Source organism: Schistocerca cancellata, chromosome 7 (genome assembly GCF_023864275.1).
Source record: "Schistocerca cancellata isolate TAMUIC-IGC-003103 chromosome 7, iqSchCanc2.1, whole genome shotgun sequence".
Taxonomy (NCBI): domain Eukaryota; kingdom Metazoa; phylum Arthropoda; class Insecta; order Orthoptera; family Acrididae; genus Schistocerca; species Schistocerca cancellata.
The window spans coordinates 459,731,807-459,753,152 of record NC_064632.1 but is presented as its reverse complement, the minus strand read 5'-3'; positions in this window follow the sequence as shown (position 1 = coordinate 459,753,152).

The following is a 21,346-nucleotide window of genomic DNA, read 5'->3' as shown; positions in this document are numbered from 1 at the left end:
AAGTTACCTGAAGGTGCTCGATATACACTTAATATTATGAAAGATTTTTTGTGAAAATCTAATTCTGTTGCACATGCTTCCATATGCTGTTCTAGGCAAAAATTATGAATGTCTATGTTCTTAAATTTATGACAGTTCCTGATGAAAGTGGCAACTCCTCCTTTCTCCATTTCTGATCCACAAAAGTGAGATGCTAACCTAAACCCTGTAACACTTAAAAGTTCTATACCAGTGGTCACATGATGTTCAGAGAGGCAGATTATGTCAGCTGGGTTTGAAGACTCTAATTCATCTATGCAGATAGTTAATTCATTAATTTTATTTCTCAGTCCTCGAATATTTTGATGCAATAAAGATAGCACATTAATTTAATGAATAATTTCTCCTACAAAATATACAAAAATAGATTATTAAACTGAAAGAAGAAACGCATATTATGCTGAAAAGTAGTGAACTTCGAATTAACAGGTAGTGAAATGTGTATAAAAAAATGTATGTGTTCTCTAGCTGTCCTTTCCAAAACCTTCAGTCATCATACTATGCGATATAAGACATACTGTCAAAAAGAAACTGCAACAAATACTTAAATAACTACATAGCATAAATACATAAACTTCAACATTATCCTCATCTGTAAAGAAACAACTTCATTATCCATATTATCATAACTTCATTATTATCATCACCTGTAAAGAAAAACTTCATTATCCATAGTAGCATATTCTTCATCATTATTCATCACCATTCAATATCATCTGCAAAAAAGTCACTTCATTATTCATTATACAACTATTCCTTATTTCTAGCATATTTCATCACTAAAACTAAGATGTTCTGTCTGACAGCCTGCGTCAATCGCCTCGTATTCTGAAACAAAAAATTAGTTAAGACTGCTATTCTACGATGTGTATAGTATATTCTTGTTAATGCTTGTTAATTCTGATCCAATTACTCTTCCTCACGAGGTATTGCATCTTCTTTCGTTCATTCCGAAAGTGAAATTCCCATGTCTGTTTAATTTATTTATTTCTTTTTTTTTTACACGTTATTGCTTTCTGAAAATGATGAACAAAGATTAATGTCTTGCATCTAAATCACATACCCACTAAATAAAAAATGGTTTATAGTAACATAATTGAGTATACAGCATAGCATGACAGAAAACGTAATATGTCAAAAACATAGACAGTGTTCAGAGGCAAAAATGTACACAGTGTATTACAATGTAGCAGCAAAAAAAAAAAAAAAAAAAAAAAAAAAAAAAAAAAAAAAAAAAAAAAAAAACTTTGTCATGATGTAGAGATATCATATGGCAAAAATGTTAAAGTCAACTGGTGTTTGTTATATCTTAAATATTTCATAGTGCATACAAACAAAACAGGAAAACAATCATACATACATGAAAAATGGAAAATATACACGGTCTGATGTGTAACGACAAGAAGAGCGACCTGCTAACCTTACCTTGCCGGGCACTTGCCAAGAAAAAATACGATAATCATCAGTAAGTGTTCATGTGAATATAATTGCATAAGTGATCATAAAAAAATTAGGAAATGGCATTACAGTATAATACACTCCTGGAAATGGAAAAAAGAACACATTGACACTGGTGTGTCAGACCCACCATACTTGCTCCGGACACTGCGAGAGGGCTGTACAAGCAATGATCACACGCACGGCACAGCGGACACACCAGGAACCGCGGTGTTGGCCGTCGAATGGCGCTAGCTGCGCAGCATTTGTGCACCGCCGCCGTCAGTGTCAGCCAGTTTGCCGTGGCATACGGAGCTCCATCGCAGTCTTTAACACTGGTAGCATGCCGCGACAGCGTGGACGTGAACGGACTTTGAGCGAGGGCGTATAGTGGGCATGCGGGAGGCCGGGTGGACGTACCGCCGAATTGCTCAACACGTGGGGCGTGAGGTCTCCACAGTACATCGATGTTGTCGCCAGTGGTCGGCGGAAGGTGCACGTGCCCGTCGACCTGGGACCGGACCGCAGCGACGCACGGATGCACGCCAAGACCGTAGGATCCTACGCAGTGCCGTAGGGGACCGCACCGCCACTTCCCAGCAAATTAGGGACACTGTTGCTCCTGGGGTATCGGCGAGGACCATTCGCAACCGTCTCCATGAAGCTGGGCTACGGTCCCGCACACCGTTAGGCCGTCTTCCGCTCACGCCCCAACATCGTGCAGCCCGCCTCCAGTGGTGTCGCGACAGGCGTGAATGGAGGGACGAATGGAGACGTGTCGTCTTCAGCGATGAGAGTCGCTTCTGCCTTGGTGCCAATGATGGCCGTATGCGTGTTTGGCGCCGTGCAGGTGAGCGCCACAATCAGGACTGCATACGACCGAGGCACACAGGGCCAACACCCGGCATCATGGTGTGGGGAGCGATCTCCTACACTGGCCGTACACCACTGGTGATCGTCGAGGGGACACTGAATAGTGCACGGTACATCCAAACCGTCATCGAACCCATCGTTCTACCATTCCTAGACCGGCAAGGGAACTTGCTGTTCCAACAGGACAATGCACGTCCGCATGTATCCCGTGCCACCCAACGTGCTCTAGAAGGTGTAAGTCAACTACCCTGGCCAGCAAGATCTCCGGATCTGTCCCCCATTGAGCATGTTTGGGACTGGATGAAGCGTCGTCTCACGCGGTCTGCACGTCCAGCACGAACGCTGGTCCAACTGAGGCGCCAGGTGGAAATGGCATGGCAAGCCGTTCCACAGGACTACATCCAGCATCTCTACGATCGTCTCCATGGGAGAATAGCAGCCTGCATTGCTGCGAAAGGTGGATATACACTGTACTAGTGCCGACATTGTGCATGCTCTGTTGCCTGTGTCTATGTGCCTGTGGTTCTGTCAGTGTGATCATGTGATGTATCTGACCCCAGGAATGTGTCAATAAAGTTTCCCCTTCCTGGGACAATGAATTCACGGTGTTCTTATTTCAATTTCCAGGAGTGTAAATCATAAAGTATGTTCATTCAATAAAAGGTTTGATGTTGGACACGTGGTGGTTCCCTTTGGTTTTTCTGGTTCTCAAAGTTTCGACGTGTACTACATTGGGGTGAGGAATGCTGCGAATCCGATATGGATCTGCGTATATAAGCTCAAATTTACTGCATCTACTCTTTCCTCGTTGGATAAATTGTGTGTACGTACTAATATCTTCTGTCCAATGTGAAAGTCACGACGTGTACAAACCTGTTTTTGCTGTCTTCTCCGGCGCTCTGCGGCACGTTTGATGTTGTTCAGCGCAATGTCAATTATTTCATGGTGTCGTAGTCGACGCGATGTAGGAAACGATACTAATTCTTTAATTTTTTTAGGTGGTTCAACATCTTTCAGTATAACAGAGGAGATAGCATAGTAGATTCATTTGGTATGGAATTAATTACATCCTGGAATGAGAGTATGTGTGTGTCCCAATCAATATGTCTTTTATGGCAGTATATTCTACACAGTTTACCAATTTATTTCATTAATCGTTCACAAGGGTTCGAAGAAGCATGGTACCTGGATATATAGATCGGAAAAATGTTTCTAGCTCGTAACGTACGTGTCCATATAGCAGATCGAAACTGTGGTCCATTGTCGGAAATTACTTTCAATACATGCCCTACATGAAATAGAAAATGTGTTACAAATGCATTCGAAACAGATTTAGCAGTAGCTTTGCGTAACGGAGTGAAGGTAACAAATTTTGAAGTGAGTTCAACAGCGACAAAGATGTAGCAAAAACCTCTATTAGTTCTGGGAATCGGGCCAAAAATGTCTACTGCGCCCATGTGTCTCAATTTAACAGGTACAATGGGATGTAATGGAGGAATATGTGAAATCGTATCTGACTTAGCTTTCTGGCAGATTTTGCATGACGCTAAAACTCGCCGAATACGTTTCTCCATGTTGGCTAAATAACAGCTCAATCTCAGTATAAGAAAACATTTTCTGGTTCCGTAATGTGCGTAACTTAAATGAGTATACCAGATTAATTTATTAACAAGTTCGTCAGGAATGCATAATAACCAATTGTTGCTGTCAGGATGAGAGCGGCGAAACAGAATGTCATTGCGTACAGTGTAATGGTTTCTAATGGTAACATTATTCTTATCTTGCCAATGGTGTTTAATTTCTTTCCACACGTTGTCTTTACTCTGCTCTTGTGCTATGTCTTGTAATGACGACGAAATGAAATTTTCAAATGCAGCTTGTTGAATGTACATGACGCTGAAATTTGGTTTGCAGAAGTTGGTTGCGATGTCTTGCTGATTGTTGCTGAGAGAACGGGTTAGTGCATCTGCTACAATATTTTGTGTGCCGGGAATGTGAACAATTGTAAAATTAAATTCCTGCAAATAAAGTTTCCATCTACTTAATCTGTCGTGTGTAAATTTAGCCGAAAGTAAAAATTGTATCGCTCTATGATCTGTGTAAACGGTAGTGTGTCTTCCATAAAGAAAATGCCTAAATCTGGTAAAAGCTCATACAACACATAATGTTTCCAGTTCTGTAACAGAATAATTTCGTTCAGCAGGTGACAGAATGCGACTTACAAAAGCGATGTTTTTAATTACTGTAGAACCATCTTCTTCAATTTCCTGAAAAATATGTAGGCCTAAAGCGGTGTTAGAACTGTCGGTGGCAATGGAAAAATTTCTAGTAAGATCTGGGTGCGATAAAAGTGGTGCATTCAACAAGGCTTCTTTCAGGTTCACAAATTCAGAATGTGCTTGCTTATCCCAGGACCAAATAGTGTTTTTACCTGTCAATTGACATAATCTAGGGGTGTTTAAAGCAGAGTAATGAATAAATTTACGAAAAAAGTTAATTAAACCCAAAAAGCTGCGTAGTTGTTTCTTCGTCGTAGGAACAGTAATGTCACGTAAAGCTTGAAGTTTTTCCGGGTCAGGCGTAATGGCTTCTGCTGAAATTACATGTCCAAGAAATTTTATAGAAGTTTTACCAAAATGCGATTTACCGAGATTAACTGTGAGTCCTTGTGCACGGAAAGTTTGCAACAGTCGTTCAAGAATCAGATTGTGTTCAGACCAGTTAGCTTCTGCAATAAGAATGTCGTCTACGTACGTTGTGATTCTGTCTTTAAGTTCTGTCGGAAGTATTGTATTCAAACCGCGAATAAAAGCTGCTGAAGAAATTGTTAAACCAAACGGTAATTTACGAAATTGATAACAGTCACCAAAACAGAGAAATGCTGTGTACTTTCTGCAGTTCGGATGGTGTTGAATTTGCCAAAATCCCGATTTCAAATCTAATGTGGAATAAATAGCAGTACCATGAAATTTCTGTAGAAGTTCTTCTAGTGTCTGTGGGCGATCCGTCTCATTAATAGTGATGTCATTGATGTGACGCGAATCAAGTACGAGGCGAAGTGAACCATCTTTTTTCTTAACAATATGGAGCGGGTTTATGTACGGACTAACTGCCGGTTCAATAATTCCTTGGTCAAGCATAGCTTGCAATTCTTTCTTAACTTGTTCTCTATGAATATACGGAATGGGATAATGCTTGGCTTTAAATGTGTCGTGCTATTTAACTTGAAATTCATACATAAAACCGGACATACTACCAGGAACGTTGTCAAAAACCGGAGCTTGCTGTAAAAGAATTTTGTGTAGTTGTGTGCGTTCGTCGTCTGTATTTGCACTACTCTGTTTAACTTTATCAGAAATCATTTGCATAACGTCGTAGTCAGCTTCGTCTGGAGTATTATATTTGTGTACGTACGTATCTGTGAACAATGTGGAATGACAGTCTAAGTTACGTGATGCAGATACGACCTCTGTACGATTAATTGTTTGTTCTTCTGCAGATAAAGGGTGCTTAAATTGTAAAGCCGGTTGTACATTTTCATCCTTTAACATTAAATAGGAATTTTGGAAGTCAATAATTGCGTCGTGTTGTACCAGAAAATTCGTACCTAAAATAATGTCTGTTGTCAATAAGGGAACAATCCAAAAATTTGAGTGAAATGTATGACCTGCAATACAAAATGATAAATGTGTCTGTAATTTTACATCTACTCCTTTACTAGATACTGCTCCTTTTACTTTCGTTTTGCCTAATGGTAACGTAGGATAGGTATTCTCTTCGTTACACTCGTTGAAAGTTTCTTCATGTATAACTGACATAGGTGATCCAGAATCGATTACTGCTGAAAATTTCGATGATCCAATTTTAATTTCGATGACAGGGTGTGAAATGGCATTTTGAACAACTGGTCTTTCCTGCAAAAGAGTGTCTCGGATGTCGTCAAAAGTAATAACATTTTCATGAACAACATTCTGTGTATATGAAGTATTGCTTACGTTGCTGGAAGATGCAACCTGTACTGTATCTAGTCAAATTCTATCTGACATGTTATTATTTTCAGGAGGATTCTGTAGCATTTCGACTATTTGAATTGTTCTGTTATTTCTTCCAGACGTATTACGTTCTGGATGATACCTACTGTCTGGTTCATTCATGATAATATGTTGTTGCTGATGTTCTTGCTGCTGATAAGACCGACTGTTATTAAACGTACGCTGAAAATTGTACTCATTGTTTTTACGTCTGCCGTGATAATTATTTCTATACGGTGCATTGCGATAGGAATTGAAATAGTGTGTTTTCTATACATACTCATTTCCTTGTTACTGTGCGTTATTATTTGTTGGGGCCGACGCTATACGCGTACGCGGCGAAACATTAAAGCTTGGTTGACCTTGTGCATTACATTGTTGGTTAGGTATGCTAACCGGTTGGTTTTGTTGCTGTTGCAGAGAAAAGCCTCTATTGTTACCAAAATGTGGTTCCTGTTGCTGATAATTTTGACGATACTGATAATTAAAATTTTGTCTGTTATTAAAGTTCTGGTGGTTGTCGTTCCTAAAGCGTCTTTTACCTTTGCTATTGAAATTGCGTGGCTGATCGTAATTGCTGTATGTTTGTTGACCTTGGTTATTATATGAAAAACTGCAAATAAATTCTAGTTTGTGCGTTACGGGCCAAGTCGGTGAAAAAGCAAAGCTAAATTGTTGTATCCAATCCAAGGGGTGAATCTGTGTTCTGTCATTTTTAAATACTTTAAATTTTCTCACTGATAGAAAATGCTTTTAATCAAAATTATCGTCTCTATACGTCTGAACAGGTTCAGGATTGTATGAGAATCTATTTGTCTGTGACTGTTGTGAATCTAACTCACGTACTCTCTGTAAATTACCTAAATTATACTGGCTGTGTGAGTCTGACAAATGTTCACAAAGTGGCGTCTGCTGTGTTACCTCTTGCTGTAAAGCTGACAATTTTCTACGTAATGTATTATTAGACTAATCTATCTCACTGATCGTCTGCTGTAAATTTTGGAATTCAGGTGTTTGATTAAACGAAATCGGTGAAGTATCGTCTGATTTGCTGTCATTATTACTTTCAATAACGTCAATACGACTGGCCAATTCATCATATTTTTCAGTCAGTATTTTTACCTGATCATCGTTTTTAGTGTCAGAAGCATTAATTTGTTTTTGTATTTTACGTGTGGTTTCGTTCAATTTTTTAACGTCAGCTTTGATGACATCGGAATCCTGTGTTAGTTCTAATCGTTCGAGTCTGTCGGTCACTGTCTGAAAGTCTACTGTGTGTGTATCTGTTTATGTTTTAAGATCGGAAATTTCATCACGCAATTCTGTGTTCAACTGTTTGATTGTATTAATTTCGCCTGATACAGTAGCAATATTGTTGTCTACGTATGTTTTTGCTTTCGTAAACAATTTGCGTTTATCTTCCTGTCTCTGTGCGGTAATTGTTTCCATAACTTATCGCTATACTTTATTCTGTTCCTGTATAAATTTACGTAAACGTGTTTCACTATTTTGCAGGTGATGATTAAAACGTTCGTCAATTTGACTGTTCTGTTAGTCGAATTTCGCGTCTACTTTTGCATCCAGTGTGCGCGGAAGTTCTGCTCTCATTTCGTCTCTAAGTGAGTCTGTTGCAGCTGTTTGCATATCCCTTAATTCTTGAGCAAGAGATCTAATTTCTTCACTACTTTTCCTAGCACAAGCCTCAATTTCCACACGTAATTGTTCTTTAGTATCATGACATTGCACGGCAACGGCTGTAATCTGTTCGCTAGGCTGTCTGGAATTGATGTCTAATTTTTCATTAAGTTGTTGTTTGAGATTTTCATTATTTTCATTAAGTTGTTTGAATTTTTCACTATTTTGTTTGTGATTGTTGTCTTGTTCTTTCTTAAGTTGTTTGTTCTGTTCACTAAGTTGTTTGAAATTTTCACTGAATTGCACCAATAATGCCATAATTTGATCCATGCCAATATTATCTACTGTATTCTCTATGCTATGTGAGGGTGTATGTGCATTTATCACGTTTTCTGTAACCATTTGACATTCTGTGATTCTGGAAAAGGTTTCCCAATCGGATGTGTACTGTTAGTCACTACCTCGGAATCAAATAAATCTGACGTATTCTGATTACACTCTTCATTTTCGTTACAAAATTTTGTCTGTTCATTACGTAAATTTTGCAAACCGGGTGTAGCAAGCTGGGCAGCGTTCATTGTAACAGAACGTCCCGCGTCATCAATTGTCGTCAAATTAACAGAGGGCACAACTGAATTCGTTTGTTCATCGTTAAGATAAAAATCATTATTAGTGGTCGGTACGCACTGATTGTCAGTAAATGGAGGATTGTCATCATTACACTGAGTGTCGCAAATATTATCGGTCACATTATTAGAGTCGGCTATTTCACTCATTGCACATCGCGATGTACTGTTAACAGTTTTTCGCGGCATTTTCACTAATCAAAATTAAGCACAAATGAAACAAGGACAATGCAAAAATGCAACAAACACAAATATAACAAAGAGCAACAAATTGCCGATGATCTGTGAAAGAAAGAGTGACAAATTAGTAAATGCGTTGCGCCAGATGCAAACTACGTTTAAGCAAATAAGAGCAGATATATATGACTACTTATCAGAAGATTCACAAAGAAATACGATCCTGGCCGCATGTCGCCAAGTCTAACCTCCCCACAAAGAAAAATGTCAATGAAAATGAGCCATGTGTAACCTCGCCACAAAAAATAATAATTAAAATAAATTTTTCTAATATTGTAATCTCTAAACAAAATTGATTTTACTGTAACCTCTGAACAAAATTGGCTCCCATTTATAGTCTCTGTGCAAAGAATGCATTCACACTTAATATTCGCACAAAATTCTTTTCTCATTTAATGTCAAGTTCGAAATAGAAAAATTCCTAAATACCAAAATAATAAAAAAAGTTCTGTAACCTGATAAATTTTATGAGGACAGCAGCGCTGACCTTCGGCCCTGTATTCTGAATAAAAAAAAGGCAAAAATTCTTACCTCAATAAAGCTGCAATTATATCTGCTCTTAAGTTGGAATTTTTCGACACAGCTTCGTGCAATGCTGGCGTATATATATATTCTTTATATTGAAATGAATGCTTTTCTTTAAAAGAGGTGCTTTATATCATAAAAATTATTATTGGGGCATTTTTTGGAACAAATTAAATTACAATTAACATACATTATTAAATATGCGCAAGGCTGCTTCTTCACCTTCTACAACAATACTCATCCACCAGAGTCCTGACCAGAGTCGTGAGCAAAGAACACAGCGGACGCATGCCGACTACCGCCGACAAGCACGGACTAACGACTACTGTCGACTGACAACTACTACCGACTACTACTCACTCGTTACTGTCGACTCGCGCGGTCAAGCGCAGACTAGCAACAGCTAACGATAAACTACTCTCTGGTCAGAGATTCTGTCATGCCTCGCCCATCGCCGGCAATGTATCGTCTTTCAACACGTGTTTTGTCAAAAGAGGACTGCTAAATCTCTTGGTGGATGTGTGGCGGTTGGAACCAATCTGCGTGTTCGGATTTTGTTGAAGACGTATTTTTTGTTGTTGTTCTTGTTTGTGTGAAGTGTAACGTAGAGCAAAATTCTCACGCAGCTCACCAATTTGTAAATGAGAGCTGGCAACAGACTGGAAACCGTCCTGAGATTGACTGGTAGAACTGTCTAGAAACGACTTGGGTTCGAATCGAGACTGAAATCGTGACCACGAACTGACAGTGTTGACATGTTAGTACGTAGCCAAATCAGTGGGTTAACACTTTCCTTATTGCGACGCTACGTGAAAGATGGGTTAACATTTAATTGGTTCAAATGGCTCTGAGCACTATGGGACTTAGCTTCTAAGGTCATCAGTCCCCTAGAACTTAGAACTACTTAAACCTAACTAACCTAAAGACATCACACACATTCATGCCCGAGGCAGGATTCGAACCTGCGACCGTAGCGTTCGCGCGGTTCCAGACTGTAGTGCCTAGAACCGCTTGGCCACCCGGGCCGGCAACATTTAATTATTTGCTTGACTAAATAGAAGTTTTTTGTTTCTGCAACAGTGGAGCTGGTAGTAGTGACCATTGTGCTTCAATTTGGGGAATAAAATTTTATTGAATGTTACCTTCACATATTACAATGAGGTGACAAAGGTCATGGGATGGGGATATGCACAGCTGGCGGTAGTATCACGTACACAATTTGTAAAACGGCAGTGAAATGGCGGAGCTGTCATTTGTACTCAGGTGATTCATCTGAAAGGGTTTCCTATGTGATTATGGCGGCACGACGGGAATTAACAGACTTCGAACGCGGAATCGTACGAGGTGCATTCAAGTTCTAAGCCTCCGACTTTTTTTTCTCCGGACTGGAAAGAGATAGAAACATGCGCATTGTTTTAAAATGAGGCCGCGTTCATTGTCAATACGTCCCAGAGATGGCAGCACCATACGGCAGATGGAATTTTACCGCCAGCGGCGAGAATGAGAACTGTTTTAAATACTTAAAATGGCGACGTTTTCCTTACTTGAAAAGCGTGCAATCATTCGTTTTCTGAATTTGCGTGGTGTGAAACCAATTGAAATTCATTGACAGTTGTAGGAGACATGTGGTGATGGAGTTATTGATGTGTCGATAGTGCTTTCGTGGGTGCGACAGTTTAATGAAGGCAGAACATCATGTGACAACAAACCAAAACAACCTCGGGCTCGCACAAGCCGGTCTGACGACATGGTCGAGAAAGTGGAGAGAATTGATTTGGGGGATGAGCGAATGACTGTTGAACAGATCGCCTCCAGAGTTGGCATTTCTGTGGGTTCTGTGCACACAATCCTGCATGACGACCTGAAAATGCGAAAAGTGTCATCCAGGTGGGTGTCACGAATGCTGACGGACGACCACATGGCTGCCCGTGTGGCATGTTGCCAAGCAATGTTGACGCGCAACGACAGCATGAATGGGACTTTCCTTTCGTCGGTTGTGACAATGGATGGGACGTGGATGCCATTTTTCAATCTAGAAACAAAGCACCAGTCAGCTCAATGGAAGCACACAGATTCACCGCCACCAAAAAAATTTCGGGTAACCGCCAGTGCTGAAAAAATGATGGTGTCCATGTTCTGGGACAGCGAGGGCGTAATCCTTACCCATTGCGTTCCAAAGGGCACTACGGTAGCAGGTGCATCCTACGAAAATGTTTTGAAGAACAAAGTCCTTCCTGCACTGCAAGAAAAACGTCCGGGAAGGGCTGCGCATGTGCTGTTTCACCGAGACAACGCACCCGCACATCGAGCTAACGTTACGCAACAGTTTCTTCGTGATAAGAACTTTGAAGTGATTCCTCATGCTCCCTACTCACCTGACCTGGCTCCTAGTGACTTTTGGCTTTTTCCAACAATGAAAGACACTCTCCGTGGCCGCACATTCACCAGCCGTGCTGCTATTGCCTCAGCGATTTTCCAGTGGTCAAAACAGACTCCTAAAGAAGCCGTCGCCGCTGCCATGGAATCATGGCGTCAGCGTTGTGAAAAATGTGTACGTCTGCATGGCGATTGCGTCGAGAAGTAACGCCAGTTTCATCGATTTCGGGTGAGTAGTTATTTAGAAAAAAAATCGGAGGCCTTAGAACTTGAATGCACCTCGTAGTTGGAGCTAGACGCGTGGAACATTCCATTTCGGAAATCGTCAGAGAAACCAACACTCCGAGATCCCCAGTGTCAAGACTGTGCCGAGAATATACTTTACGTCTCACCACGGATAACTCAGTGCCCGACGGCCTTCACTTAACGACCGAGAGCAGCGGCTTTTGCGCAGAGTTTTCAGTGCTGACATACAAGCAATAATGCGTGCGATAACAACAGAAATCAACGTGGGACGTGCGACGAACGACAAAATTTGGCGTTAACGGGCTATGGCAGCATCCAACCGACACGAGTGCCTTCGATAACCGCACGACGTCGCCAGCAGCGCATCTCCTGGGATCGTAACCGTATGGGCTGTACCATAGATGATTGGAAGAAATGTGGCCTTGTCAGATAAGTCCTGATTTCAGTTGGTAAGAGCTGATGGTGGCGTTCGAGTGTGGTGCAGACCCCTTGAAGCCATGGACCCAAGTTGTCAACAAAGCACTGTGCAAGATGGTGGGCGCTCCATAACGGCGCACGCTATTTTCACATGGAATGGACTAGGTCCTCGGGTCTAGCTAAAATGGTTTTTGGAAATGGTTATGTTCGGGTAACTGGAGACCATTTTCAGACTTTCATGTACTTTATGCTCCAAAACAAATCTAGAATTTTTATGGAAGATAATGCAGCCTATCACTGGAGCACAACTGTTTGCGAGTGCTTTGAAGAAAATTCTGGACAATCGTGCGAATGATTTGGCCACGCAGATCGCCCGACATGAATCCCACCGAACATTTATGGGACATAATCGAGAGCTCGTGCAGAAAGTCGTGCACCTGCAGTTTCTCAGTATTTGTGCAGGGGTACTTCTAACGACTTGTTGATTCCATGCCACGTCATGTTGCTGCACTACGCCGGGAAGAAGGAGGTCCGACACGATATTGGGAAGTATCCCATGACTTTCGTCACCTCACTGTATGAGTGAAACACGGCCGTTTTCGCGTGACCCGTGCTTCATACCACGCGCACCAGTGTGCTGTTCGCTTTTATTCCAGGGTGACCATTTTCTTTCCATTTTATGATTACGTCATCCATGTACTTGCGCGATCGGCGTAAACTGCAGATAGTATGATTTTGATTCATTATCAATTTTTTGCGGGTCCTCTAACCACTTGGAGGTACTGGCTTCCGATTACGTAAAATTATTACCACAACAGACCACCAACAACTCTGTTCTGTAGAGCAACCGTTCCAGATGGAAATTAATACCACGACATTGAAAACATCAGGAAACGTGATATTAGAGGTATGCTTAACGCCTGCAAACTCCAACTGCTTACAATAAGTGACATTTGAAAAATTTTAAGATTCTGGTTACCATCCGCTGAAGTATCTGAAACGGGTGGTACCTCGAATGATTCGTACAGTACAGTTGCCCAAAACCTAATTAATTTGTGACTTTTAGATTTTACAATTACATCTTGAAACGTCCAATTAGAAAAATTATACAAGACTATGCTTAAACTGACACACAATATTTTTTTAGCGCAACGCAATCTGACTTTCAAAAATCCCTGCAAAAGAATGGCCCTGACTAACATTAATCTATACCTTTCACAAATCACTTACCTCACCAAAAATCTCCGTTACTCGAACTACTGCAATACAGCGAGCGCCACTACTGCCAGCTAAATAAAAGATTCAAACTACGGAAGGCACTAACTACTGATAGGCATAGTTAGCAAATGAAAGATTTTAATAGAGAACAAACAATGTATTTACCTTAATAGTGTTGAAAAAGCATAATATACATAGCAGTTTATGACATCCAGTCTTACAAATTTCAAAACTCCGCCATCTCTCTCCCCACATCCAGCACTGCTGGCGGCTCACCTCCAACTGCCCAACGCTACGCGCTGTTAACATCCAGCTGCCCAACACTACAATGGCAGACAACAATGCAAACCAACCACAGACTGCACACAGCACAGCCAGTGATTTTCATACAGAGCGCTACGTAACGTTGCCAATAAGAAAACATAAACAGCCTACTTACAATCTAAGCTCCTAAAGTCCTAAGGTAATTCAAAGTATTATTGCTCTACAACAAATTTTTCAGATGCCTCCTAACCATGACTTCGGTGCGAGCAGTTTTTCTTAAACCTGATGAACCAGTCTGTTAGAATAACCGCGATTAACAGTGTCAAGTTCCCTACGAAAACCTCAACAGCCGCGCGGGATTAGCCGAGCAGTCTGAGGCGCTGCAGTCGTGGACTGTGCGGCTGGTCCCGGCGGAGGTTCAAGTCCTCCCTCGGGCATGGGTGTGTATGTTTGTCCTTATGATAATTTAGGTTAAGTAGTGTGTAAGGTTAGGGACTGATGACCTTAGCAGTTAAGTCCCATAAGATTTCGCACACATCTGAACATTTCTGAAACCTCAACATCAGCTGTTCATAGCCAGTTTTCACGATCAGTTTTGGCAGAAACGGTGTGGAAAGGTGTTTCACACCGTCTTTTCCCATGTGAGGCGTGCTTATTTTCTTTTGTGTAAGGTGGGTCAAGGATATCACTACAAATTGTACTGTGCTCATGGTGGGACGTGAATTTACGTGCAATTCGAACGTCACCAGTTTCCCTTGTTATCTAGCACAAAGTAATATTAGATGTATAATTTATTCACCTGCAGCTGGTTATGCAAATGTTTCAAGTTTAAATGACGTGACGAATTGTTTCAGATTCGGAACATATCATCATTGGTAGCTTAATAGCAAGTTTTACTCATGCTTGAAATTGAAATAACATGGTGAAAATTGTTGTGCAGATCCGGGATTCGAATCCAGATACCCGTTTTGGAATTTTTGGTAACTTTAAAACTGAATCGTCCGAGGAGAAATAAAATTAATTCCGCGATTCTTCAGCTGCGACTTCTAGTCCCAGTACGCTACGAAAACTTATGATAAAATTGTGGTGTCACCGCCAGACACCACACTTGCTAGGTGGTAGCCTTTAAATCGGCCGCGGTCCGTTAGTATACGTCGGACCCGCGAGTCGCCACTATCAGTGATTGCAGACCGAGCGCCGCCACACGGCAGGTCTAGGGAGACTTTCTAGCACTCGCCCCAGTTGTGCAGCCGACTTTGCTAGCGATGGTTCACTGACAAAATACGCTCTCATTTGCCGAGACGATAGTTCGCATAGCCTTCAGCTACGTCATTTGCTACGACCTAGCAAGGCGCCATGTTCAGTTACTATTGATATTATGAATCATGTACAGTCAAGAGCGACGTTCACCATTTATGGATTAAAGTAAAGTATTCCACCAGCTACGTCCGTTTTTTGCTAAAGTCTAATTTCCTTGACCTGTTCCAGACCTCACGCCAGCCCGCGTGAGCTAAAACGTGTGCCTTTCGGCTTCCTCTAATATCACAGTGTTGGCTCTCCTGCCAACCCACAACAAAAATAAAATAAGCGATAATTGCCCTCCATGCATACACGATGACTGGTTCATAAAATAAAACTAAATTTCTTTTGTAACCAATGCTTACTGATGACACAGAACCTATTTGCCGAGTCTTCTGCCTCTGTCAAGGCCCAACCTAAACCGACCGGGCTCCAGTTGATTACGTTTAAAGTGGATTTCGAACCAAGGTGAAACCTTGTCTTCTCTAGTTTGCGGTGACATAGGTCAAGGGCGTCTATTTGTGCCTATTAATAATAGGTGCTTCTGGTGGAAATACGAGTAGAACCCAAACTTTCTCCATACCCAGTATGCATACATATTTAGTATCAGTTTTAAATTGGTGGTTTTCTCCACTACTCCACTTCTGCAAGTAGACTGTCTTAGATGGGTCAACCTGGTTGGGCCCATTAGCCTGATGTGACAGATCCGTACAACACGAAATTACGTCTACAACAGCAATCGGTTTCAAGCTCAAAACGAATAAATCCAAAGTTCTAAATATTGTAATTAAGCTGAAATTAGTAAATGTTTTTTAAAAAGTGTGTGACTTTTATGTCACATTTTTGTCCATGTTTATGACAATCAGTCCCGTTTGTTCCGGGCTAGTCATGATTTTTGCGGCTCTGTATCGATTTTTTCAAACGTAATTGCGGATGTAACATTTATGAAATCATTTATCATAAAATAGATATTTTTTTTATCTGTTTGGTGTAATTTATTATTGGTTTTATTTAAGTTTTTTTAATCCTAGAGTTGGGGTACCATAAATAAAATAGCTTTATGGGATTATTCTCTATTTGGCAAAATTGTGCCATGTGTGTGTTCAGTTCGCAAAATGCATAATGAGTACGTCTGTGTCAAACAGTTTATAACCAGTGACAAAATCAGTGAATGGACTGCTAGCAACACCTTGCAGACTCAAAGATGGAGTGAAATGATTTATCAGCTCTGCCAGAACCATATGCCATTCTCAGATTTGTTAGTGGAAATTTTCTTCTGCCTTCGTGGCATTAACGCAGATGCTGAAAGGGTATTTTCTTACAGGAAATGGACCACTGACATAATCCAGCTTACTGCAGAAACTATGAAAGCAATTATTTTTTGTAACAAATTAAAGTGATGCTTTGTATTTCTCACATTTAATTAACATATTGAGTTTTGTTATTACATTTATTTATTTATTTTGTGCAGTCAATATTTCTAATGTGTCTCCAATTGAGATCTCTAAAATATGATCACCCTTAACGCTTGCGTTGCTGTTACTTTGCGGCAAGCAGGCCAATTTACCTACTCTGACAGATTCCTAATTACAATTTCAGTAATTCAAATTTTACTTGCAAGGGTTAGGTAGAGGATTGGCTTTATACTACAAGTGAATGGCAGACTGGACCGACCAATCGCGAGCGCGCCCTGAGCAGGCAGGAGCGAAAGAGTTAACATAACTCTGTGCCAATCCTTAAATAGCTTTCCTAGTGGTAATATGTGTGTCTTTCAAGTTGTCGTTTCATTTACTTAAAAGTGAACTAAATTTTAATCATGTCTTTAGAATCATTCGAACAATTCCTTACGAGCTTCCTTAAGGCAACATGTTTGTGCAACAGGTGTTTCCTACCTTATATAAAAAGTCAGCTTAAATGCGGCACGGGAAAATTTAATATGAAGTTCCGCACTGCCATCAAGATCTTGTGTCTGCTTTCCGGGTTAATAATATCATATCGCTCTAAAAAATACACACATCAAATAAAGTTTTGCATCACCTCGGTTCCGAGAGTTCCGGAAGCTGTACAGAAAACTGGAATAGAGATCAACATCTCCGCCCTTTTTATTGCTCATGGAAACCACACACTGCATGTTGTACCACCATACAGTGAGACCTTGAGAGGTGGTGGTCCAGATTGCTGTAAACATCGGTATCTCTAATACGCAGTAGCACGTCCTCTTGCATTGATGCATGCCCGTATTCGTCGTGGCATACTATCCACAAGTTCATCAAGGTGCTGTTGGTCCAGTTTGTCCCACTCCTCAACGGGTCTAGTATAATATATTTGTCCAATAAATACCCGTTTAACATCTGCATTTCTTCTTGGTGTAGCAATTTTAATGGCCAGTAGTGTATGAAGTACAAACACACAGCACGTAGGAAAATGCTATCAGAATCCAGAAAACATGGTTACGGAAACAAACGAAGCACAAGAAACGAGCGAAGGTATTGGCGAAGTAGTAAAATCTTAAATTAGCACACAATGTGTAAGCATACACTATTAATTGACACATTCACCACTCTGCATAGCGCGTTGTAACCTGCAACTGATATACGCAGCAGGTAAGTGCTCGTGTACAAAATTGCTTATACTCATCGCAAGTTAACCAATGAGATAAATAGCCTTCAACTCTTTCCTGATTAACTAAGAAAGGGAACGACGATTAGTTGTGTTGCCTCAGTTAAACACCAACTTTTGTTGAGTATTACTAATATGAAGCATTGATCCATCCATAGTTTAACTTCAGTTTACCACAATAACGCTGATCGTTCCGTTTCTGTTTCTAAACGTTTCTGTTTCTAAACGTTTGGAAGAGCACAAGGGAAATTGTAGAAGAGGAGAAACGGATCAGCTGTTGCGGAGCATGCTTTCCAGCCAGGGAACCACAATATTCGTTTCGAGGAGACGCAAGTACTATTGGCCACAAGCGGATACTACGAAAGGCTCTACAGAGAGGCAATCGAAATCGCTAAACACCCAAATAATTTCAATCGGAAGGAGGAGGGCGTGAAGTTAAACGGTATATGGATGTCGGTGTTAAAGAAGATGTGTACCACCCATCCACTACTGGGTGATGGCAACGGCGATGGGGCGACGGACAGCGGCCAGTTGCACTGACGTTTTCAAAACACGCCACACCGCGGCGCGGGAGCGCGTGGACACGGAATTTAGCGGCAGTCAGTAGCAAGCCAGTGGGTGTGTTGAACCTTCCATCGACCTACGGACCCCCTTGAAGATGTCTCCCGCAGTCGGAGCCGAAACGTTGGGAATTGAGACAAAATTCATCAACCGACCACGGCATAACAGCACGGATAATTATAATGGACACGGATGACCCTACCAGTAGTTTTGACAGTAAGGATAGTCTTTCCATTATGGCGGTGTTTCCTGAGTTCTACTTACTATTACCTTTCTTCATAATATCGAATTAATTGCTACCTAATAACATTAAAAACATTCCTGTCGGAGGAACATCAGCAACTGAGCATTATACCAGAGATGTGGAACAATCGAGTCTACTGCCGGATGTTTGTGTCACTCTGGCACAATATTTCGGCCACGTAACTCGTTGCCTTCTTCAGCTGAGACTGGCGTGTTGCTGTTGCTGCGCTCCTTTTGTGACTTCCTCACTGTGAGGATGTTCTATTGGAAGTTTGTGGCCGTTTGGCATATACTCCCCTGGGAATCTTGTCGAATCTTCTTTCTGTACTGGTAGGTATTTCTGGACTGGCAAGGAGTGCCGATGACCTATTTCCTGTACTTGTCGGTGTGACGATTTTTCTTCTTCTTCTTGGCTGTTGCTGAGGGCTCTTCCTCGGTTGGGATACTGGACAAAGTGTATCCTGCTTTTTCATACTCTCCGTTGACCAGAGCGAAGATGATGTAGCGCATTTGCCACTCTGTGAAGATAGGGAAGGAATTAATCAGATCGTAATCCTCCCTAGAAAGACCAACAAGGCCGTCTGGATACTCAATTGGTTGATGTGGGGGTGGAGGTTTAGAATGGTTAGGTGGAACGAAAGGATAAGGCTTGTCGTGGTGGGGGTAGGTACCATCGCGAAGCGAGTCAGCGATCTTCTTCGTTACAGAGCTTGCGCTGTACATGTCTGGAAGCGGGAGGAACGGGACTTCTTCCCACCCCTCTTCTTGCGCTGCTGCTTCGGTGTCCTCCTTGTGCTGTGTCGCCTCCCCTTCGGCAGGCTCGTCTGTCTGCGTGGCCACCGTCGCGAAGTCCTTCTCACGTGGAGGAGTCGTCTGGGTGGCGGTGTCCTCTGTAGTGGCGGAAACTTCTTTGGCTGAGCGAAGCTCCTGCGTCAGCACAGCAATCTGACGCCGAGCCTTGCCCAGTTCCGCCAGCATGGCCGCCCTCTCTTCCGCCATGGCGGATTTGAAGGCGGACATGGCGTCTTGTACGGCGTCGTTAAGGCGCCTGGTGACGACGTCTTCTGTGCAAGTGACCACCTCTTCGTGTGTGGTGGTCACTTGCTTCTGCGTCTTCTTCTCCGGTCCGCGTCAGTTTCTTCTGTAGGCGCAGGAACGGGCGTTGGCCGCGTGTGCGCCGCCGCAGTTGGCGCAGGTACAGGGGGCGTCCTTCTGCTTCTTGCAGTCACGTGTGTCGTGTGCTTGCGCACACTTCAAGCACGCGACTGCTCCGCTGCAGTGCTTGGCGACGTGGCCATGCTTTTGGCAGCGAAAGCACTGCGTTGCAGTCTTCCTCTTCTTCTTCCCGGACGTTCCTGCTAGCGTGAGCAGCAGCTTTGCGTCCCCTTCCGCGTCCCGACATCTCGAATAGCAAGAGCAACAGCGACAATCAGCTATGCGTCACACACCGCGGCGTGAGCGGGAATGATGCCGTGTTGGAGGATCTTGTCCAGTATTTATGCCCAGAGGGCGCTGGGTGCTCACTTTGCCGTCCACGCCCGCCTTTTTTTTTTTTTTTTTTCACTTTTCATTCCCTTCTCAGATGGAGAAGGGCGGGCTGTCATAGAGCGTGCGTTGAGCTCTTTTCAGCCATGGGGTTAAAGTTGTTCTGTTTTTGCTGGGGTGCAGGGAAAGGGGGGGATAATATTACTTTGCAAACTTTCAATCGAATCTGGCATCACAACTAAGTCATCCGCATGTGCAAGACTGCTTATTTTGTGTTCACATATCTTAATCTCATCCAGCCAGTCTATTGTTTTCAACATATGATCCATAAATAATATGAACAACAGTGGAGACAGGTTGCAGCCTTGTCTTACCCCTGAAACTACTTTGGACCATGAACTAAATTTACCGTCAACTCTAACTGCTGCCTGACTATCCATGTAAAGACCTTTAATTGCTTGCAAAAGTTTGCCTCCTATTCCATGATCTTGTAGAACAGACAATAACTTCCTCCTAGGAACCCGGTCATATGCCTTATCTAGATCTATAAAGCATAGATACAATTCCCTGTTCCACTCATAACACTTCTCCATTATTTGCCGTAAGCTAAAGATCTGGTCGTGACAACCTCTAAGAGGCCTAAACCCACACTGATTTTCATCCCTTTGGTCCTCAACTAATACTCGCACTTTCCTTTCAACAATACCTGAGAAGATTTTACCCACAACGCTGATTAAAGAGATACCTCTGTAGTTGTTACAATCTTTTCTGTTTCCATGTTTAAAGATTGGTGTGATTACTGCTTTTGTCCAGTCTGATGGAACCTGTCCCAACTCCCAGGCCATTTCAATTATCCTGTGTAGCCATTTAAGACCTGACATTCCACTGTATTTGATGAGTTCCGACTTAATTTCATCCACCCCAGCCGCTTTATTGCACTGCAATCTATTGACCATTTTTTCCACTTCCTCAAATGTGATCCTATTTCCATCATCATTCCTATCCCATTCTACCTCGAAATCTGAAACATTACTGATCGCATTTTCACCTACATTGAGCAACTCTTCAAAATATTCAGTTACCTCCTATGTACAGAAATCCTGTTAATGAAATTTACATACAAATGTGGGAAAGCTTCTTATCCCTTTTCTTTAAGAATGTTATTTACTCGGCAGAATGGCTGAGAGCCACGCCTCCGCAACTTGAATAATTATC